The sequence below is a fragment of the Desarmillaria tabescens genome (genome assembly GCF_030435595.1).
Source record: "Desarmillaria tabescens strain CCBAS 213 chromosome Unknown EV420scaffold_107, whole genome shotgun sequence".
Lineage (NCBI taxonomy): Eukaryota > Fungi > Basidiomycota > Agaricomycetes > Agaricales > Physalacriaceae > Desarmillaria > Desarmillaria tabescens.
The window spans coordinates 85,514-106,420 of NW_026848406.1; positions in this window are offsets into that span (position 1 = coordinate 85,514).

Consider the following 20,907-nt stretch of genomic DNA (forward strand, 5'->3'; position numbering starts at 1 on the left):
CTTATCCAACACAGCTGCGCCTAGGAGCGTAAATGACGATGAACGAAGGCATAATGTTATTGAATGCATTTGTTGTTCATGGAGAAAGTCGCGTACGTGAAAGCCAAATTTCAGGAAGAACAGCGCTGGCAACGATAAGACTCCCCCCGAATCGGAAATATAACTTATCACGTAACTCCAGGGATGTAAGAGTAAATAATATCATCCTGAATTAGGCCCGAAGCAGTGCTTTGAAGTAGCGAAAATTCTAGCGGGGGAATAGCGAGACGAAGCGTTAGAATAGGATGATGGTCAGAGAGAGGGTAGTAGATGACTATGCCGAGATGCCTCCTCGGACTTGCTTCATGCCGCGCTGCCGAGCCGCGATGGGTCAAAAACAATTTCCAAATTCCTTCCTTCCTCCAAGGCATCGTACTTAAAGATTCTCTCTACGCACGGGCTTCCGTTTAAAGTACACGTCCGTGGTGTTTGTTCTTCATATAATATTTACTCATAAACCTCAACCAGGCTGATAACTGTTGTTCAAAAATGCGTGTACGACTCAGACAGACTTCCGAGTCATCACTCCCTGTGGGAAGAGAGGATGAAGGTGAGATGCTTCCTTTTCAGGTTCTCGAGACGGGAATAATAGATTCTGAAGTAAGTCGCACCCGATGCGTTGACATTTAAGCATCGACTGACAATTCAAGATAGAATTGTTAGCTTCAGAACCATATTCCAATGTCGGGGTTGCGAATATCAGTACACGCCGACCTATTCTATACCAACTGTGGAACCCTTTCCAAGACTTGCCATTGGGAGGACCAATCCCACGACACAACCATGCCATGCTTATTTTGCCACATCATCTAGTTTGTTCTCCCATTTCTAGCGGTAGGTCTCAATAAGGGCCCAGTGGAGATATACTGTGCCTGACCGGGAAGTGGGCCGAACTAGTTTGTTTTAACTGTAAAAAATCTAGCATCACAATTGTCCCATGTTAGTCACCACTTGTAATAAGAGAAATATCTGTTCTATTATTGTATGAGGTTTTGAGCCTGTATGAAAGGGAGCTTCTTACACTATGAATATTTTCCTAATTGATGGTCTCAAAAGCATGGAAACGGGTCAACCAGTATTTTACATAATTTAAAGCAAACTATCCTTACTGTTATGCTGTTATCCTCTCCAGGAGCATCCATAAAGTAAGCTATGATCCTGAATTACATTGTGGAAGTGTATGACTGTGATAACGGGTGAAAAACGGCCTTGTTTGCATGAAGTTGCTTGCAAATGGCAATTTGACATTTTTCTCAGATCAAAAAAATTATTGAGAGGGAAATTTAAGATGAAAGAACAAAAGCTCTTGTACATAGATGCCAGATAGCCCAACCTCCAACCTGAAAAAAACTGCTCATGAAAAGGTACCATAGTCGTCGAGATATGAGCGGTTGACCCGTTACCATGCGTGACCCGTTACCTGATATGGCACAGTATAAGCTCACGGTTTTTGTTCCTGACAGTGTATTTCTAGAATGGCAGCTTGGGAATCTGAACTTTATCTCGAAAGAATTCGAGGTATAATCGACCTTTTCACTGACATGTTATGGCCAAGTCAATTGCGGGCAAATTGTTCCAGACCATCTCTAGCTGGGGGAATAAGCTAGTAGGGCGCTGTATCGGTCGACGTTTGTTGACTGTGAGCTTTGTGCACAACTTGTGACTTGCCATATTTAACATTAAGTTTTCAGTATGGAACGACAGCTGCAGTTAACATGGCCAGGTATATAACTGCCTGTCGAAATGGAGCTGTGATTATTCGACATCCACTACATATGAACTTCGCGTAACCGAATAGAGCTATCTCTCACTCTCGTTTTTCTGTATTCAATGTTTTTGTCAGGAATTTCGTTCCCGTTCGTCAATGACCTCGATATCACTGTCTGGCTGCGAATATTGAGACCTGTAATGGCCGTCAAGATAAAGGAGCCGAAACAAGCCTTATGTTATGGTTTATTCATTTTTTTCCTTTTTTCTCCGCTTGACTCAGCTTGATTACTCATATGTGATCACAACAGACACGTTCCCACAGTACTATTATTAGTTTATCCACGTGTATTTAAGTAGAGCCTCAGCTGGTCTAAACCCCAGCTTCGGCTAAGGTTTAATCTACCCAACATTGAACTCCCCGCTTCACAACTATCTTGTTCGCAATCAGCTTGCCATCGCCTTTGACCTGCTAGAGTATCATCTACCGAAGTGCGAGTAGTGATCCTAGCTTGATCTAAGTCGACTCGAGTTGGTGGCTAACATTTAGCTGAAGCTTGTCCTATGTTGCTCGACGTTACACACTGCCCAACATTTTCCCATTCTTACTCCTCCTTGCCGTGTTGGTTTGGATAGTGCCTTTCACACTGCATGACCCAATCCTTTTGGTTCTGGTCACCATACTACGAGTGTTACTCCTCCAGAACTATATCTCGGCCCTGATCCTAGCAGCTCTTCTCCTTGTAGCCTGGACTGGTTACTTGAGGATTTAAGAGAGGAGCCTGCCACCACCATCCAACCTGTCGCCGATTATAGTCATCATACAAATAGTCGCGATCTCGACAATCATAGTGCTGATCACGACTAACGAGCTCTATCCTATCCTAACCGTTGCATGGTTAATCGTAACCGTCGGACTCTTCGAAGGATAGACTCACGTATGGATGCCCTTATCCAATGCCATTCCTGCAATCTCCGCCGTTTTTATACTCTTTTTCTTGTCCATCTCTATATACCAGATTCACCGGTGCTGCCGGCAACAAAGACGAGTCTGGGCTCAACTACCTTTTCATTACGTGCCGGTAACCCCGGCCTACCCCCTGCCGGTAATCTATATCCCCGCAGCATCCCAACAAACCCTTCACAATGGACGACCCATCACACCCAGAGGACCTGGAGAGTCCCTCTACGCATCGTCACGATCCAACTCGGGATCCTCCGAGTCGAGCACCGACTCCTACAGAAGCGCTACCACAGAGTCAGTCAACATCACCGATACCTGGGGCGTACTCTACGAGCAAGGAGACTCGCCTGTACCAGGTCTCTTCGACCAGTCTCCCATCCACCGCGAGTCAGACACTGACAAGTACGGAGAAGGAGGGAATGTGGGGTCAGGCGAAGAAAGCATTCTCGACCTCTGGTATGAAGAAGGACGCAGACTCCACAACCTCCTCGAGAATGACGGGGAAGAAAAAGACTCTGACCCCAATCCCGGAGACGAGTGGGCCCAAAGGGAAATCAAGGGCGGACTCCCCATGGAAGACGCGAGGGACAGAGCAAGGCTCGCAAGGTCAGGAGGCAACCACGGAGATGACCTCGACGAAGATTCCGGAGAGCTTGCCCTTGGGGCCTCCACCGCTACTACCGCCCATACAAATGGAACAAGGCCCATTCCAACTTCTTGGCCACCTAACCGAGGAGAGCCAGTCGCCTGGTACCCCCGTACAAGTTGGGTCTACGCAGACACAAGGGAAGAAGCTCCTATGGCCAGAGACCCATCCAACCAGCCCAAGGCCGGTCCCTCACGAGGGTGGACCATGGCCCACATGCTCGCTCCCGCCGTCCCCCCGCACGAGCAGGAGGATCGGGAGCTCTGGAGTGAGTTCCCTGACTACAACGCCGTGGAACTTGGAACAATTGCCGGGGCTGGGGAGCTCGCCTGAGTCCCTGATTTTACCTTGTCAGTCGTGGGTCGAGCCTTCGCCGACCCCGTCCTGCTCAACCAGCGTCTGTGGCCTCTTCTCTACCACACGCTCATCGAGTCCCTCCGACTCCCTAGAGATGCCAGGCTCGCCCCAGAAATCCAGACCTGATTGGACCGAGCAAGAGCGAATGATGCACGCATCCGTCGAGCAGAAATGGACGCCCTCCAGGGACCCGACGGCCTCTGGGACCTTCCCCTCGAACCCGACACAACCGCCGCTGAGGTCGAGCGAAGAATGGGCACTGCAGCCCTCCGATACTCTGGGGCCGCCCAGCGTGCAGGAACCGATCTGGAGGCCAGAAGAAGGGCATGGAATTCGTACCAGTCCGAAATCAGCGACGAAGATTCCGATATCGGACGATGGAGAAGGAACCAAGAAATCGACCGCCTTGCCCGAGAGAGGAAGGCAAGGGAGGATGCTGAGTCGTCCCCCAAACCAAGCCATCGAAAGGAGGGTGATGGAGGTGGTAAGGATGGTTCTCACTAATGGAGGCATAACGATCCCCTCCCTATTCAACCTACTTCCATGGGAGGGGCTGTATGAAATCATGATGGAGGACATGGAGAAAGATCTGCAGTGGCTCCTCACAGAGGCCGGAGAAGACTACCGGAGCGCCAAATACGTGGGCAATGTATACCTGATGAAGAATATCCTGGAAGTCGAAACGTGGCACAGGGTGGCCATCGTATGGAACCTAGTACACCTGGATCATGCGCAACCCAGGTGTGCAGCCTATCGCCACCCTCAACCGATGCCCAATCCCTTAGAAACGACTACCTTCGCGATGGCAGGGGGGGGAGAGGATGACGGGTATGACGACGACTACGCGGATGCAGGGGCAGGACCCTCTCGACCTGACAAGGGTAAAGGGTCTACCATGCCAAAAAACCCCCCAACGGTACCATTGGGGGAAGGACCTCCGCGTCGACGAGACCCCAAAGGGTATCCCCCTCCTGGGGACAACCCCCGACTGTGGTCCCTCCCACATCCACCAAATCTGCCGGTACCTCCTGTACTGCCATCGCCGCCCGACCCTATTCCCCCCTGGCAGCTCACTCCCGGGGCAACGAATAACCCCTGGAATGATGTTAAACCAAAGCTGATTACTCAGCTGGAATACTTCACTGGGGAATCTTCGGATATCAATCGCTTCCTTCATCATTGCAAGATGTACTTCCAGGTGTTCCCCATGTACTACACTATGAATAACCTGGGGCAAAACCCCTATCACATTACATTCGCACAAGGCTACCTAAGGGGCGAGGCGAAGCAGTGGTGGGGCAATCAATACTACCACTATCGGGACCGGCAGGGACATTGGAGATTCCCGACGTGGGAGGAGTTCTCCAACGACCTGACCATGCAGTTCCGTGAGGTAGCGGAGTTAACCATATGGAAGCAGGAGTGGAAGAAGGTCCACCAGTTGGACTTCAAGTCGGCCATGGAATTCTTTGCCAAATTCGAAAGGCTAGCCCACAAGTGCGAGGAGTTCGGAGACGAGAAGCAGATGTTCGAAGCCGTAGAAGCGGCAATACGCCCCACAGTTCGGAACATGGTTATGCATGGGGACAACGAGCGCCCCACAACCTACGCAGAATGGAAGGTGTGAGTCTTGAGGATCGACGCCAATTATCATTACGGGGTCGCCCAGGGGTTGGGCAGTAAGTCCTCCCAGAACCAGAGCGGGTCTGGTCGAGGCAATCAAAATCTACCATCACAGAAGAGTGGTGGTCAGAGTTCGGGTGGCAATAAGAAGGACGCCACGGGGACCACTTACGGGGGTGCCAGGCAGCTGATGGAGATCAACAAGCTGTGAAGCGATAAGCGGTGCTTCAAGTGCAGAAATACTGGGTGGAGCCGAGACCATAAATGCCCAATGGACAAATCCAAGTGGCTCCCCGTTAAACTCCCACCATGCAAGAAGATCCCCACCCAACGTCTATGACAGCTACTCACAGAAGCGGAAAAGGAAGAGTTAGGAAAGGACACGAAGGTTGAGGAGGTCAAGGAGGAGAAGTCATCAAAAGACGAGCCGGCGTCGAAGTAAGCAATTCGACGGCATCAGCAAAGGACTCAGTTTCTTCTGGTACACACTCATGTAATTCTAGTTGGACTTATACTACGTATGTAGGTATCCCGTATGAACAATATACCAATTTTTTCGCTGCGTTACCCATTGAAGGAACTGAAAAAGAAGAATTGCCAAACGACAACAGCATAGGAGGGGATTTCCGCCGCTTCACGCAGCCTGCATCCAGCAACGAACCCCGAGGGGCCGTCCGAGCTCAGGAACCCCCGCTCGACAGCACAGGGAAAGTCCCTCAAGGACAGAGCCCCCTATGTCACAGTACGACCAAATCCAGACGTGGAGGAGGTCACCCCGGAGAGGGAGAAAGGCCGACCACCCAACTGACTGGGCCTGCCCCACTGTAAGCCACTAACTCTAATCGACTTAGATGTGTTAGGGTCGCTACTCGCACTTCGGTAGACGACGATCCAACAGATCAAAGGCAACGCAAGTCGATGGAACAGATAATCACGAAGAACGGAGTTCGATGTTAGGTAGAATAAACCTTAGCCGAAGCTGGGGTTTAGACCAGCTGAGGCTCTACTTAAATACACGTTGCGTAGGCTAAAGATAGTGCCGCAGCAGCGTCCGATCGAAATCGCAGCATAGCGTAAGCGTGAATACGTAAGGAAAGAAAAAGAAAAGGAAAAAGGAAAAGAAAAGAAAAGAATAACCGAACCGTAACATTACCCCCTCCTTAAGACTCATTCGTCCCGAATGAGAATATATCTCCTTCCTTCCCCACAAGCGAATTGAGGGGCTCCCTTCTGCTTTAAAACAGGATTGATTGGACCTCCGCTACCCCATGAAGAGTCACATCGGTGGGTTCGGCCTCAGACCCTCTCTCCCCCTGGACTCAGGTCCCAAAACATCCTGAGCCACCTTGCGCCGGTTAAGCCTCAATTGTCTGTCGGGATCCGCGATCCCTAAGGGTTCAGTGCTCGTGATTGAGCGGTGGAAATCCCCTTCTACACCGTAGAGAGCGGCTACTTCCTACGCCGCGCTCGATTGGAATGAGTCGTTCGACTCCTGACTTTCCTCCCCACTTTGCGCTGATTGACTGTAGAAGGACCACGTATCGTCATCATCGTTGTCATCATCTTCTGAGTCGAAGTCCCAGTTCTCGTAGACCTTTTGTAAATTGTCAAGGTCGAGCTGGGCGTCTTCCTCGTTTTGAGTTTCTTCCACTATGGGTACCCCGTCCGCTTCTTCCGCCGTGACTGTGGGCCATTTACCTTCGAAGAAGGCCGCCTCCCGTTCTGGCTTGAATGTTTGTGTCCAATATTCTTCTGCCTCGGAGGGAGTCAGTGGGTCAGCGACTATTCCGTCGATTTCCTCAGAATGGGCTATCGCCGAACATTGGGAGGAGGGTACGGTGATTATGTCGGTGACGCATGGGGTATCCGGGTCGTGATACGGTGTACGAGCGTCTGGGGGTATGTTGTCGTCTTTCCCGACGGTTTTCCCGTATTTGTTGACCTCCCAGTGAATTCGTTGGAGACGCGCTTCGTATTCGTTTACTAGCTCCTCCGCATTGGCCATATCTGAACGTTTGACCCAGGAGTTTTCCTCCCGTGGGTATCCTCTCCATTTTACGAGGTATTCTGTTATGGTGCGACGGGTTCGTCCTCGGTTTACAACCTTGTCCCGTTGCTCCACTATTTCCTCGATTTCGTATTCTTCTTCTTCATTAATCAACTCTGGAGGTGGCCTTTCGGGACGTGGTTGATTAGGGAACGTTGGGGCGGTATACGGTGTCAAGAGTGACTCGTTAAAGCGATTGTGGATTTTCCATTTTATCGGCAATTTCAATTCATACGCCGAGGCCCCCTTTTTGGCCGTAATTGCGAAGGGGCCAACACGACGGTCCCCAAGCTTCTGGGTCGGACGTGGGAGATGCAGGTTGGTCGAATCGAGCCATACCTTATCTCCTACTCGGTACTCCACTGCGACGTTCTTTCGTTTGTCGTAGGCCTTCTTCATGGATTCTGCCGCCTTCTCTAACGACTTCTTGGCCTCGCCTTGGGCTTTCTCTATTTCTTCCACTAGCTTCCCTGCTGCTGGGACGGTCGTTGTTCGTGAAGGGTTCTTGATAACTTCTCCGTCTCTTCCGAAGATCACCCGATAGGGGGAATATCCCGTCGCTGAGTGCTGACGGTTGTTGTGAGTGAAGGCTGCTAAAGGCAGCCATTCGCTCCAATCGTCTTGTCTGTCGTTGACGAACATTTTGAGGTATTTTTCGATCTCCTGGTTAACCCGCTCGGTTTGGCCATCTGTCTGTGGGTGATATGCGGTGGATGGATTCCCCTCGACGTGAAGCAGTCGGTAAAATTCCTTCATGAATTTAGATACGAAGACCGAGCCTCGGTCGGAGATTACTTTCTCAGGCATTACGCCGTAGGGCACATATACGTAGTCCCTCAGGATTTTTGCAAATCCGAGGGAAGTCAGCTCTTCAGTGCAGGCAATAGGGATGATAGCTTTAGAGAAGCGGTCGACAATGACGAGAATGGAGTCATATCCGTTGGAATTCGGCAGTTTGGTGATCATATCGACCGAAATATGGGTCCACGGGCGTACAGGTATCTCATTGGGATGCAAAGGGGCCCGTTTCGGGCGACGATCTGCTTTGGTTCGTTGACAGATATCGCATCCCTTTACATAGGCTTCCACGTCTCGACGCATTCGGGGCCACCAGTAGTCGCGGAGTACCAACTCTTTGGTCTTTTCGATGCCTGGATGGCCGGCGGTGACGTGATCATGCTTGAGGGCAATGATCTGCCCTCGGAGTTCATGGTTTACGGGGACGTAGATCCGTCCGTCATACCACAACATCCCCTGCTCTCTAGATACTCCCTTTTCGTGGTTGAGGGAGTCTGAGATCCCTCTGTCCCAATGTCGAACGTCGTGAGTGGCGGTCTTGATTTTCTCGTGAAGTTCCTCGGCGGTGGGCATTATCAACGCCCTGAAATGTTCAGCTTTCAGGACCACTACGTCTCGGTTATCCTCCTTTCCTTGGTCGTGATCCGCCCTTCGGGATAGGAGGTCGGCTTTGCGGTTTTGAGCCCCCGGTTTATGGTGTAGATTAAACTGGTACTCCGCTAACTCAGTAACCCACCGAGCTTGTCGTCGGTTGAGTTTCTGTGGTTTACGGAAGTACTGGAGGTTGGAATGATCGGTCCAAATCTCGAAGTCTTCTCTCGCCCCCATAAGGTACTGGCGCCATTCTTCGAGGGCGATCATTATGGCCAACAATTCCTTGTCGTAAATCTCATAATTACGCTCGGTGACTGAGAGGGCCTTGGAGAGGAAGGCTACCGGTCTCCACTTTTCGTCCTGCCATTGAGAAAGTACCGCTCCTATGGCTCCTTCGCTCGAGTCTGCCTCCACCCGGAATTTTCCTTCATCAAGGGGGATGGCTAGGACTACGTCCTCGCGGAACAGCTCTTTGAGCTTTTCGAACGCTTCCTGTTGAGTCTTTTCCCACTTCCACTCCTGTTTTCCCGTAAGCATGGTTAAAGGTCGGACATGCTTGCTGTAGTCACGAATGAATCGTCGGTAGAAGTTGCAGAATCCAAGGAAGGATTGCAGCTCCTGCTTTCTTCGTGGAACCGGCCAGTCTAAGAGGCCCGCAATTTTGACGGGATCCATACGGATTTTCCCTTCGCTGATGATCACCCCTAAGTACTCAGTTTCCTCCACCTCGAATTCGCACTTCTCTGCTTTAAGGAATAACTTGTTTTCGCGGAGAATCTGCAGTACCCGGCGCACGATTCGTCGATGTTCCGCCTTGGTCTTCGAGGCGATGAGGATGTCGTCCAAATAAACCGATACCTCTCCGGCCGCAATGAGATCCTTGAAGATGTCATTCATCATCCATTGGAACGTGGCGGGGGAGTTGGTCAGTCCGAAGAACATTACCAGGGGTTCATAGAGTCCGCGGTTGGTTCGGAAAGCGGCCTTCCATTCATCCCCCTGTTTGATCCTCACGTTGTTATATCCCCAGCGCACGTCCAACTTGGTGAAGTACTTAGCCTTCTTCAGCCGGTCCATTAATTCTCCGATAAGGGGTAACGGATACCGATTCTTGATGGTCATCTCGTTTAGCTTTCGGTAGTCCTGGACGGGACGTAGCTTGCCGTCCTTTTTCTTAACGAAAAAGAACGGTGAAGCCATGGGAGACTTGGAGGGTTGGATTCGACCCGTGGACAGGTTTTCGTCCAAAAACCGGTCTAGCTCTTCCTGCTCAGCGTGGTTAAGAGGGTAGACTTTACAGTCTAAATTGGCGTTGGCGTTGGGAATCAGTTCAATGGCGTGGTCCCAGGGTTTACGGGGTGGTAACTCATCGAAGTTCTCTTTGTCGAAAATGTCCTTGAATTCTCGGTATTCTTCCGGGACTATTTCTTCGAACGATTTGGTAGTTTTCTTGGCATTGGCTTGGGCCGCTAGTTCATTGGCCCGGGTTCCCATAGCTCGCACGTGGAAGGCTTCTTCGAAGTCAATCACCAGGATGGTGTCCCCTTCTTCGTACTCGTCCCATCGTGTTGAGGGATCGGTGTCGGGGAGGGAAAAGGGAATTTTCCTGCACGTGCATCGAGCTAGGGTCACCGCTCCGGTGTCCCAATCGATCAGGGGGTTATGACGCTGCAGCCAGTCGTGCCCCAGGAACAGGGGGGTGGATCCTAGGTCGACTACGGCTAATTCGATCCTTTCCACGTGGTCCCCTATGCGTAGCCGTACTTCGGCATACTCGGTGATATCTCCTCCCTTATTGCGGGTGCCGTCGGCATTGTAAACCGGGACGGGTCGGGCCGCTTTCTTCAAATTGAGCTCATGGGCCTGGGCCCAGGCGCGGTCGATGGAACTTCCCGTCGCCCCGCTATCAACTAGGGCGGATACTGCATGGGTCTCCCGGGTATCGAGCGTTTCTAACTGCACTTTTATTGAAACGTTCCGTCCCTTTCTTCCCCGTATATACATGGGCGGTTTCTGCAGATCTTCCATCCACTGCCACCGCTCTCTGGCTTGCGCAGCCGTCTCGGCTTGCTCCTCTAGTTGGTGACATAACTGGTCGGTCACCTCCTCTCGTCGTCGTGGGTGTATCCATCCGTTGAGAACGGCGCGAGTTGCCGCCTCTCCTTGAGCGATTCGTAAGGCCCGACGGGTCCACAGGATGCCATGGGGCTCGTAGTACATCGCCGCAAACTTCTTCTGGTCGTCGACTTTCGCAGCGAGGGGCATGGCGGGAGACGACGGCCTCCTGGTTACGACGGGTATGTCGGATCGTAGGTGGGCTTCTTCGTCTTCTACTTCTTCCACGGATACCTGGGGTCTTGTACTCGTGCGCGGCAGTTGGTCGCCGGGCCGGTCGGGAAGGCCCCTCGGTGGCATTTGGTCACCTTCCGACGAGTTGGTAGAGGAGGGCACTCTGCCCTTTCTTCGGCCCTGGCCTCGGGCGCTTGTGCTCGGCGTTGTAACCTCTACGGTCGTTTCCTGCTTATCCTCATTCCTAACCGGGGCGGTACTCGCGGAAACCCTTGGTAGGCGCACACGTATTGGCTCCCCCGAGAGGTCTTCACCGTTTGCCAACGAGATGGCTACTGAGGGAAGGTGGTCTCCTGGGTTCCCGGCCTCAGCTGCATTCCCGCCGCTAACATTGGGCACGTTTGTTGTCCCGAATGTCGGAGTCGTCGGCCGTTTCTCCCTGCCCGGGCGACCGCAGTCACGTCTGACCTCGGCCTGTACTTGACCTGCGGCAGCGGCCTCTTTGCGGTCAAGCGGGGGTTCCAGAGGTGGGACAGCCCCTCGGGGTTCTATGCTAGGCGCAGACCGCGCTAAGCGGCGGAAATCCCCTTCTACGCCGTCTTGCTTTGGCGATTCCGATTCCTTAGTTCCTTCTACTGGTAACGCGGCGAAAGTGTTCTGATATTGTTCAAACGGAGTACCTACATACGTAGCATAAGTCCGACTGGTAGTACAGGAGTGCGCACCAAATGAAACTAAGTCCTTTGCCGACGCCGTCGAATCGCTTATTTCGACGTCGGCTGGTCTTTTGACGACTTATCGTCCTTGACCTCCTCAATCTTTGTCTCCTTCCCGTTCTCTTCTTTCACGGCTTCTTCAAGGAGCTGGCGGAGGCGGGCGACGTTGGGTTTTTTGCGTGGTGGGAGTTTGACGGGGAGCCACTTGGACTTATCGTCAGGGCATTTATGCTTCGGGGTCCACCCAGTGTTCCCACATTTGAAACACCGCTTGTCGGACCGCAGTTTGTCGATTTCCATCGGTTGCCCGGCACCTCCATAGGTGGTTCCAGTGGCGTCCTTCTTATCGCTTCCGGCACCCGACCCGCTTCCCTTCGATTGATTGCCTCGACCCGAACCGCCTTGGTTCGAGGAGGACTTACTGCCCAGTCCTTGGGCTACTCCATACCGGTAGTTGGCGTCGATCCTTAAGACTCGCGCCTTCCATTGTGCGTAGGTTGTGGGGCGCTCGTTGTCCCCATGCATAACCGTATTCCGCACCGTTGGCCTTATCGCCGCTTCGACCGCTTCGAACATCTGCTTCTCGTCTCCGAATTCCTCGCACTTATGGGCCAGCCGTTCGAATTTGGCAAAGAACTCGACTGCGGACTTGAAGTCCGACTGTCGGATCTTTTTCCATTCCGACTTCCATATCGTCAACTCCGCTACTTCACGGAATTCGCGCCTGAGATCCTCGGAGAATTCCGTCCAGGTGGGGGAATCTCCAATGACCCTGCGGGTCCCGGTATCGATAGTACTGGTCGACCCACCATTGTTGCGCGTCCCCTCGTAGGTACCCTTGAGCGAACGTGATGCGATAGGGGTTGTGCCCCTGGTCGTTCATGGAGTAATACATGGGGAACACCGCGAAGTAGACTTCGCAGTGGTGTAAGAAGCGCGTGATGTCCGAGGAAACCCCGGTGAAATACTCCGGCTGGGTCACCAGCTTGGGTTTGACATCATTCCACGGGTTATTAACGGCTCCCGGCGCGAGCTGCCAGGGAGGAATCGGATCGGGGGGAGACGGTACGTGCGGTGGTACCGGAGGTTTAGGTGGTCGCGATACTGATCGTAGATTGCGGTTTTCTCCCGGAGGAGGGTATCCCGCAGGGTCCGGGTAACGTGGCGGGTTTGGCGGAAACGGGGGTACCGTGGACCCCTTCCCCTTGTCGGTGCGGGACGGCCCAGCGCCTGGATCGTCCATGTCGTCGTCGTCTTCTCCCGCTCCTCCAAAGAAGCCTTCGGGGAAGAAGTTCGAGTGGTCCGTGGGTGGAGGCATTGGTTGAGGCCTCCGGTACGGTTCACACCCCCGTTGCGGCGCAGTGGGGTTGACCAGGTTCCAGACGATAGCCGCCCGGTGCCAGGTTTCTACTTCGAGGATGTTCCTCATTAGGTATACATCCCCCATTTGTTTCGCGTGGCGGTAATCTTCGCCCGCCTCGGAGAAGAGCCACTGGGGGTCTCTTTCCATGTCTTCCATCATTATTTCGTATAGCCCATGCCAGGGTAATAGTTCGAAAATGCCCGGCCTAGGCACTGGCCCCTGAAGAAGGACCTGCTTCACCGCCGCCATTACCGTCGGCTCCAGGGCCTGGTTTGGGGGTCGACTTGGCATCCTCTGCTTCCTTCCTCTCTCTGGCGATTCGGTCAATTTCCTTGTTTCGCCTCCACCTCCCGATGTCGGAGTCTTCGTTGGAGATCTCCTCCTGGTAGACTCTCCATGCTCGAGCTCGGGCCTCGAGATCGGCTCCGGCCCTCCGGGCGTATCCGGAGTAGCGAACGGCAGCGGCTCGTACTCGATTTTCGATTTCGGCTGGAGTGGCGTCGGGCTCAACGGGTAGGTCCCAAAAGCCGTTGGGTCCATAGAGGGCGTCTTCCTCGGCACGTCGGATGCGTGCATCGTGCGCTCGGCCTCGCTCCATTCTGGCCTGGACCTCTGAGGACTCCCTGGCAGCTCGACTGAGTCGGAGGGACTCGACGTACGTGTGATAAAGGAGTGGCCATGGGCGCTGGGCGAGGGGGACGGGATCGGCGAAGGCTCGCGACGGGACGGACGGTTCCCAGTTGGAGACTCCGGCGAGTCGCTCGGCGGCGGTAATTGTCCCAAGTTCCTCGGGGTCGAGATCTGGGAACTCGCTCCAAAGCTCCCCACTCGTCGGCTCGATCGAGGGGACGGGGGCAAGGAGCGTTGGTGTCTCGGACCTTTCAGGGATCGGGTCGGGCTCTCTTCTGGTCGCGATTCCGGCCACAGGAGTCTCTTCCCCGTTGTCGGCATAGACCCAGCTGGTGCTGGGATGCCAGCCGACTGGGGGGCCTCTATTGGTTGGCCAGGCCCTTGGAAGAGACTGTGAGCGAGCTGTACTGGTGGAAGCTGCGGAGGCTCCGAGGCCAAGCTCTCCGGAATCGGCGTCGTAGTCGTCCTTTTGCCTCTGTATAAACCTTCGGCGCTCTGCTCCGAGGTCGGAGTCTCCCCACTGGGCTTCAACCCACTTGGTGGACGACCTTCCGGACCAGTTGTCTCCGGTATAGGTTGCATCCTCCTCCGTGTTCGGGTAGATGTCGTCGAGGAGGTCGTCGAGGCGGGTTCTTTCCCACTCGGTGAGCTCGTCCCCTTCGAACTCGGTGTCAGGGCTTTCTTCGCCCGCGACCAGATGCCTGGTGCCTTGTCCTCGGCCTCTGTCGGGGCTTGACTCGTTTTCGACTGTAGGCTGGTCGAAGAGACCTGGTAGGGGCGAGTCTCCTCTGTCGAGGAGTACGCCCCGGGTATCGGTGATGTCGACGGAGTCGGTTGACTCGTCGGTGGCGCTTCTGTAGGAGTCGGTGCTCGACTCTGAGGATCGCGAGCTGGGTCGCGACGATCCGTAGAGGGACTCTCCATAGAGAGAGTGCAACTCTAGCCGAGGAGTTTCTGGGACTGGTAGGGTTTGTTGCGAAGCCGCGGGGATATCTATCACCTGCGGGGGATATGCGGGTACGCTGGGCACGTAGTGGAAGGGTAGTTGAGGTCGTACCCTTCTCTGCTGTCGGCAACAGCGGAGTGTGTAATACAAAGAAATGGACAAGAAAAAGGCGATAAAAGTTACGAAGATTGCAGGAATGGCGTCGGACCAGGGCATCCGTATAGGGATCTATCCTTTGCGCAGGTCGACGATTGACCATGCAAGCTGGTATACCGCAAGAATGGTGAGAACGATGAGGAGGGCGATGATCAAGCTAAGGTCGGTCTCGTAATTGGAGCCGTTCATTAACAGGATCTCACACTCGTTTGAATCAGGGAAGCTTGTTACTATCAACAAGATGATTGTTAATAGTGATGCAAGCTGGAGGGCGAGTACGAAGGGTTTCGTGTTGGGATACGTGGTTCCTAAATGAGACGGGGATATAGTGTGAACAGGGCGACTAGCAGACTTGCTAGCAACACTGCCGATATTCCGAGTCCGATTAGGAGGAAGGTTAAGTATACAGTCAAGAAGACTGCGAGGAGTAGGTCGTCGTAGAAAATGAATTCAGCAATCAACCAAGTTACTAACAGCAGAAGGAGTAGCCGAGGGGGTATTAGCCACAAGGCTAGTGCAACGAGGTAGTGTATTGGATGAATGATGACAGTGAGTGCTTTTCCGTCGGTCCACTCGCTGTACGTTGACAAGCACCGGGTTGTCCACACGAACGTAGGCGATGACCTCTCTGGTCAAGCGGGGTAATTTTTCGAAAGATGGTTGGGCAGCGCTCTTTCTCGGAAGTGACGCTGAGCAACGTAGAACGAGCTTCGGCTAAATGTAAGCCACTAACTCTAATCGACTTAGATGTGTTAGGGTCGCTACTCGCACTTCGGTAGACGACGATCCAACAGATCAAAGGCAACGCAAGTCGATGGAACAGATAATCACGAAGAACGGAGTTCGATGTTAGGTAGAATAAACCTTAGCCGAAGCTGGGGTTTAGACCAGCTGAGGCTCTACTTAAATACACGTTGCGTAGGCTAAAGATAGTGCCGCAGCAGCGTCCGATCGAAATCGCAGCATAGCGTAAGCGTGAATACGTAAGGAAAGAAAAAGAAAAGGAAAAAGGAAAAGAAAAGAAAAGAATAACCGAACCGTAACACCCACAGGGGTCTGTTCCAGCCGGGAGCATTGGAAAAGCAGCTGAGGCCATGAACCCGTGGAACCACCCTCACCCAGTAGTCGTCTTGTCGACAAACAGTGAGGACCCCTCAGGCGAGCCAATATGTGTGCCCCCACGAAGGGTTACCCGAAGTACCGCCGGGGCTAGGAAGAGCAGTAAGCACGGAACTAAAGTGGAGGTTACAACGCCACACACAAGTGCCCGTGGCCAGGGCCAAACACAGGGCAGCAAGCCCTCCTCCACCAACTCGACGGAAGGTGACCAAGTGCCGCTGAGGGGCCCTTTTCGGCCCGGTGACCAACTGCCACCTCGAGGCAAGACCTCTTCGGTTTCGTTGGAGGAAGTAGAAGACGAGGAAGCCCATCTCCGGTCCGATATACCGGTTACAATGCCCAAGGGGAAGTCTTCGGTGACCCCCAAACCTGAAATAGTGCCAGAGGCTAAGAGGGCCATTATTGACATGTACTATGAACCCTTCGGAACACACTGGACTCGACGAGCATTATGCCTCGCCGGAAACGAAGCGGCGGCCTTTTCAGCTCTAAAGCAGTGGGTACACCCTCGTAGGGCAGGGGAAGTGACAATTGAGTTGTGGGATGTGCTCAAGGAGCAGCCGGAAACGGCTAGAGAGGCCAGGGACAAGTGGGAGTGGATGGAGGACTTAAAGAAACCTCCCATGTACATATGTGGAAGGAAGGGGCACAATGTATCCATTAACGTGCAGCTCGAAATGTTGGACACGCAAGACACCTTTAACCTCAAGGCGCTGGTGGATAGCGGAGCCACCAGGAGTTCCATTGACCGCCACTGGGTTCAGGAACGTGGCATCAATCTCCGGAAGGTGGCCTGATCAGTCCCAGTTTATAATGCTGATGGCACCAGGAACAAGGGAGGTGACATCACCGAGTATGCTGAGGTACGGCTACGGATTGGGGACCATGTGGAAAGAATCGAATTAGCCATGGTGGACTTAGGCACCACCCCTCTCTTCCTAGGGCATGATTGGTTACAAAGGCATAACCCGCTGATCGACTGGGACATGGGAGCCGTCACCCTGGCTTGGTGTGCCTGTCGTAAGATCCCCTTCTCCCTGCCGGATACGGATCCCTCTTCTCGCTGGGACGAGTATGAGGAAGGGGATACCATTCTGGTAATAGACTTTGAAGAAGCCTTCCATGTGCGAGCCATGGGCACCAAAGCAAACAAATTGGCTGCCCAGGCTAATGCCCAGAAGAAGACTAAATCCTTCAAGGAAATAGTGCCGGAAGAGTATCGAGAGTTCCAGGACATCTTTGACAAAGAAAATTTCGACGAACTACCCCTGCGGAAACCCTGGGATCACACCATTGAGCTAATCCCCAATGCTAACGCCAATCTAGACTGCAAGGTCTACCCTCTCAACCCCACAGAACAGGAGGAGTTGGATAAATTCCTCGACGAAAATCTCTCAACTGGCCGTATCCAGGCCTTGAAGTCCCCCATGGCATCCCCCTTCTTCTTTGTCAAAAAGAAAGACAGGAAGCTCCGCCCGGTACAGGACTATCGAAAACTAAATGAGATGACCATCAAGAACCGATATCCGTTACCACTCATCAGGGAATTGATGGACCGGCTGAAGAAGGCGAAGTATTTCACCAAGTTGGACGTATGCTGGGGATATAATAACGTCCAAATTAAACAAGGTGATGAATGGAAAGCAGCGTTCCGAACTAACCGCAGTCTTTACGAACCCTTGGTAATGTTCTTCGGGCTTACCAATTCCCTGCCACTTTTCAGTGGATGATGAACGACATCTTCAAAGACCTTATCGCTGCTGGAGAGGTGTCTGTCTATTTGGACGACATTCTCATAGCCTCCAAGACGAAAGAGGACCACAGGCGCATCGTACGGAAGGTACTAAAGATCCTACAAGACAACAAGTTGTTCCTAAAAGCCGAGAAGTGCAAATTCGAGGTAGAAGAGACCAAATATCTAGGGGTGATCATCAGCGAAGGGAAGATTCGCATGGACCCAGTAAAAATTGCTGGCCTACTAGACTGGCCTATGCCCCACAAAAAGCAGGAACTACAATCGTTCTTAGGCTTTTGCAATTTTTATCGACGCTTTATACGGGACTATAGCAAACACATAAAGCCTCTTACTTCGTTAACTGGGAAGGCCGAGTGGAGATGGGGGGAACCACAACAAAAGGTGTTCGAAAAGCTGAAGGAGATGTTCTGTGAGGATGTGGTGCTAGCTATACCCTTGGATGACAGGAAGTTTAGAGTGGAGGCAGACTCCAGCGAGGGGGTGATCAGGGCCATACTGTCTCAATGGCAAAATGAGAAGTGGCGACCAGTAGCCTTTCTCTCCAAAGCCCTGTCCGTTACCGAGCGCAACTATGAAATCTACGATAAGGAACTCCTTGCCATTATGATTGCCCTGGAAGAGTGGTGACAATACCTCATGGGCGCCCGGGAAGATTTTGAGATTTGGACAGACCATTCCAATCTTCAATACTTCCGTAAGCCCCAAAAACTCAACCGGCGGCAGGCTCAGTGGGTGATAGAACTGGCGGAATACCAGTTCACGCTGCATCATAAGCCTGGGGCCCAGAACCGCAAAGCAGACCTACTATCCCAACGAGCAGACCACGATCAGGGGAAGGAAGACAACCGAGACGTAGTAATCCTGAAGGCAGAGCATTTCTGAGCATTAGTAATGCCCAGTCAAGAGGAGCTCCACGAAAAAATTAAACTGGCCACTCACGACATATGCAAGTGGGATCGAGGCATTTCAGACTCCCTCAATCATGAAAAGGGGGTTACTCGGGAGCAGGAGTTACTCTGGTATGATGGGCACATCTATGTCCCCACAGACCGGCGACTACGAGGAGAAATCATAGCCTTGTGGCATGACCATGCGACGGCAGGACACCCTGGTATCGAGAAGACCAAGGAGCTCGTCCTGCGAGACTACTGGTGGCCCCGGATGCGTCAAGAGGTAGAAGCATATGTCAAAGGATGCGAGGTCTGTCAACGTACCAAAGCAGACCGCCGCCCTAAGAAGGCGCCTCTTCACCCAAACAAGGTGCCGACAAGACCATGGATGCACATCTCGGTTGACATGATCACTAAACTCCCCTCGTCCAAAGGGTTCGACTCCATCCTTGTCATTGTTGACAAGTTTTCCAAAACGATAATCCCGATTGCATGCACTGAGGCACTTACCTCCCTTGGCTTTGCTAAAATACTGAGGGATTATGTTTACGTGCTGTACAGAGTAATGCTGGAGAAGGTCATTTCAGACAGGGGGGCGATTTTTGTATCCAAGTTCATGAAAGAATTCTATGCCCTCCTCCAAGTTGCTGGGAACCCATCCACGACCTATCATCCTCAGATGGACGGACAGACGGAACGAGTCAATCAGGAGATCGAAAAGTACCTCACAATGTTCGTAAACTATCAGCAAGATGACTGGAGTGATTGGCTGCCTTTGGCTGCCTTCACCCATAACAATCGAACACATTCGGCTACAGGCTTCTCCCCCTATAAAGTGGTCTTTGGGAAAGATGGACAAGTCCTCAAAGCCGCCCAGCGCCCTGAAGTCGTCCCGGCTGCTTTGAAACTGGTTCAGGGTATTCAAGAAGTGCAGCAGAAAGCAAAAGAGTCATTGGAACGAGCAGCCGAGTCCATGAAAAGAGCCTACGACAAACATAGAGGGGAGGCGGTGGAATATCACGTTGGCGATAAGGTGTGGCTAGATTCTACAAACCTAAACCTACCTCGACCCACCAAGAAACTTGGGGATCGACGAGTAGGGCCTTTCACCATCCTATCCAAAAAGGGGGCCTCAGCCTACAAACTCAAACTCCCAGTCGCGTGGAAGATTCATAACCAATTCAACGAATCTCTCCTGACGCCGTATCAGGAATCTGAATTCCCTAATCAACCACAACCTGAAAGACCACCCCTGGAACTGATTGATGAAGAAGAGTATGAGATTGAAGAAATCGTGGAGCAGCGAGACAAAGTCGTTGGTCGTGGACGTACCTGCCATACCATAACAGAGTACCTGGTGAAGTGGAAAGGTTATCCCAACGAGGAAAACTCTTGGGTAAAACGAGCAAACATGGCCAATGCAGAGGAGTTGGTAAATGAATATGAAGCATGCCTCCAGAGAATTCAATGGGAAATAGACAACCATGGGAGGGCGATCGGGATCGATAACAAGATACTGGCAAACGACACACCGACGTACCACGAACCTGATACCCCCTGTGTCATGGACATCGAAACCGTTCACTCTTCCCAATGCTCTAACGTAAGGCATTCGGACACCCAACAAGACTCTTATCCCTCTTCCCCGACTCGCCAATCAATTGACCTGGCAGCTCAAAATTGGCACCCAGCATTCAATCCTGAGCTTGAACCTGACTTCTTACGGAACAAGTGGCCCATTGTCACCACAGATGAAGCCGATGGTGAACCGGTAATAGAAAATGATACAGAGGAAGAGGTAAACCTCCAAAACCTCCAACGAATTCATGAAAATTGGAATGGAGACGAGGAGGATAAAGACGATGACGTATCCTCCTTTTACTCGGAGTCCCGACACTCCTCCTCCAATGATGACGACTGGGAGTCTGAGGACTCATTCGGGACGAATGAGTCTTAAGGAGGGGGTAATGTTATGGTTTATTCATTTTTTCCTTTTTTCTCCGCTTGACTCAGCTCGATTACTCATATGCGATCACAACGGACACGTTCCCACAGTACTATTATTAGTTTATCCACGTGTATTTAAGTAGAGCCTCAGCTGGTCTAAACCCCAGCTTTGGCTAAGGTTTAATCTACCCAACATCGAACTCCCCGCTTCACGACTATCTCATTCGCAATCAGCTTGCCATCGCCTTTGACCTGCTAGAGTATCATCTACTGAAGTGCGAGTAGTGATCCTAGCTTGATCTAAGTCGACTCAAGTTGGT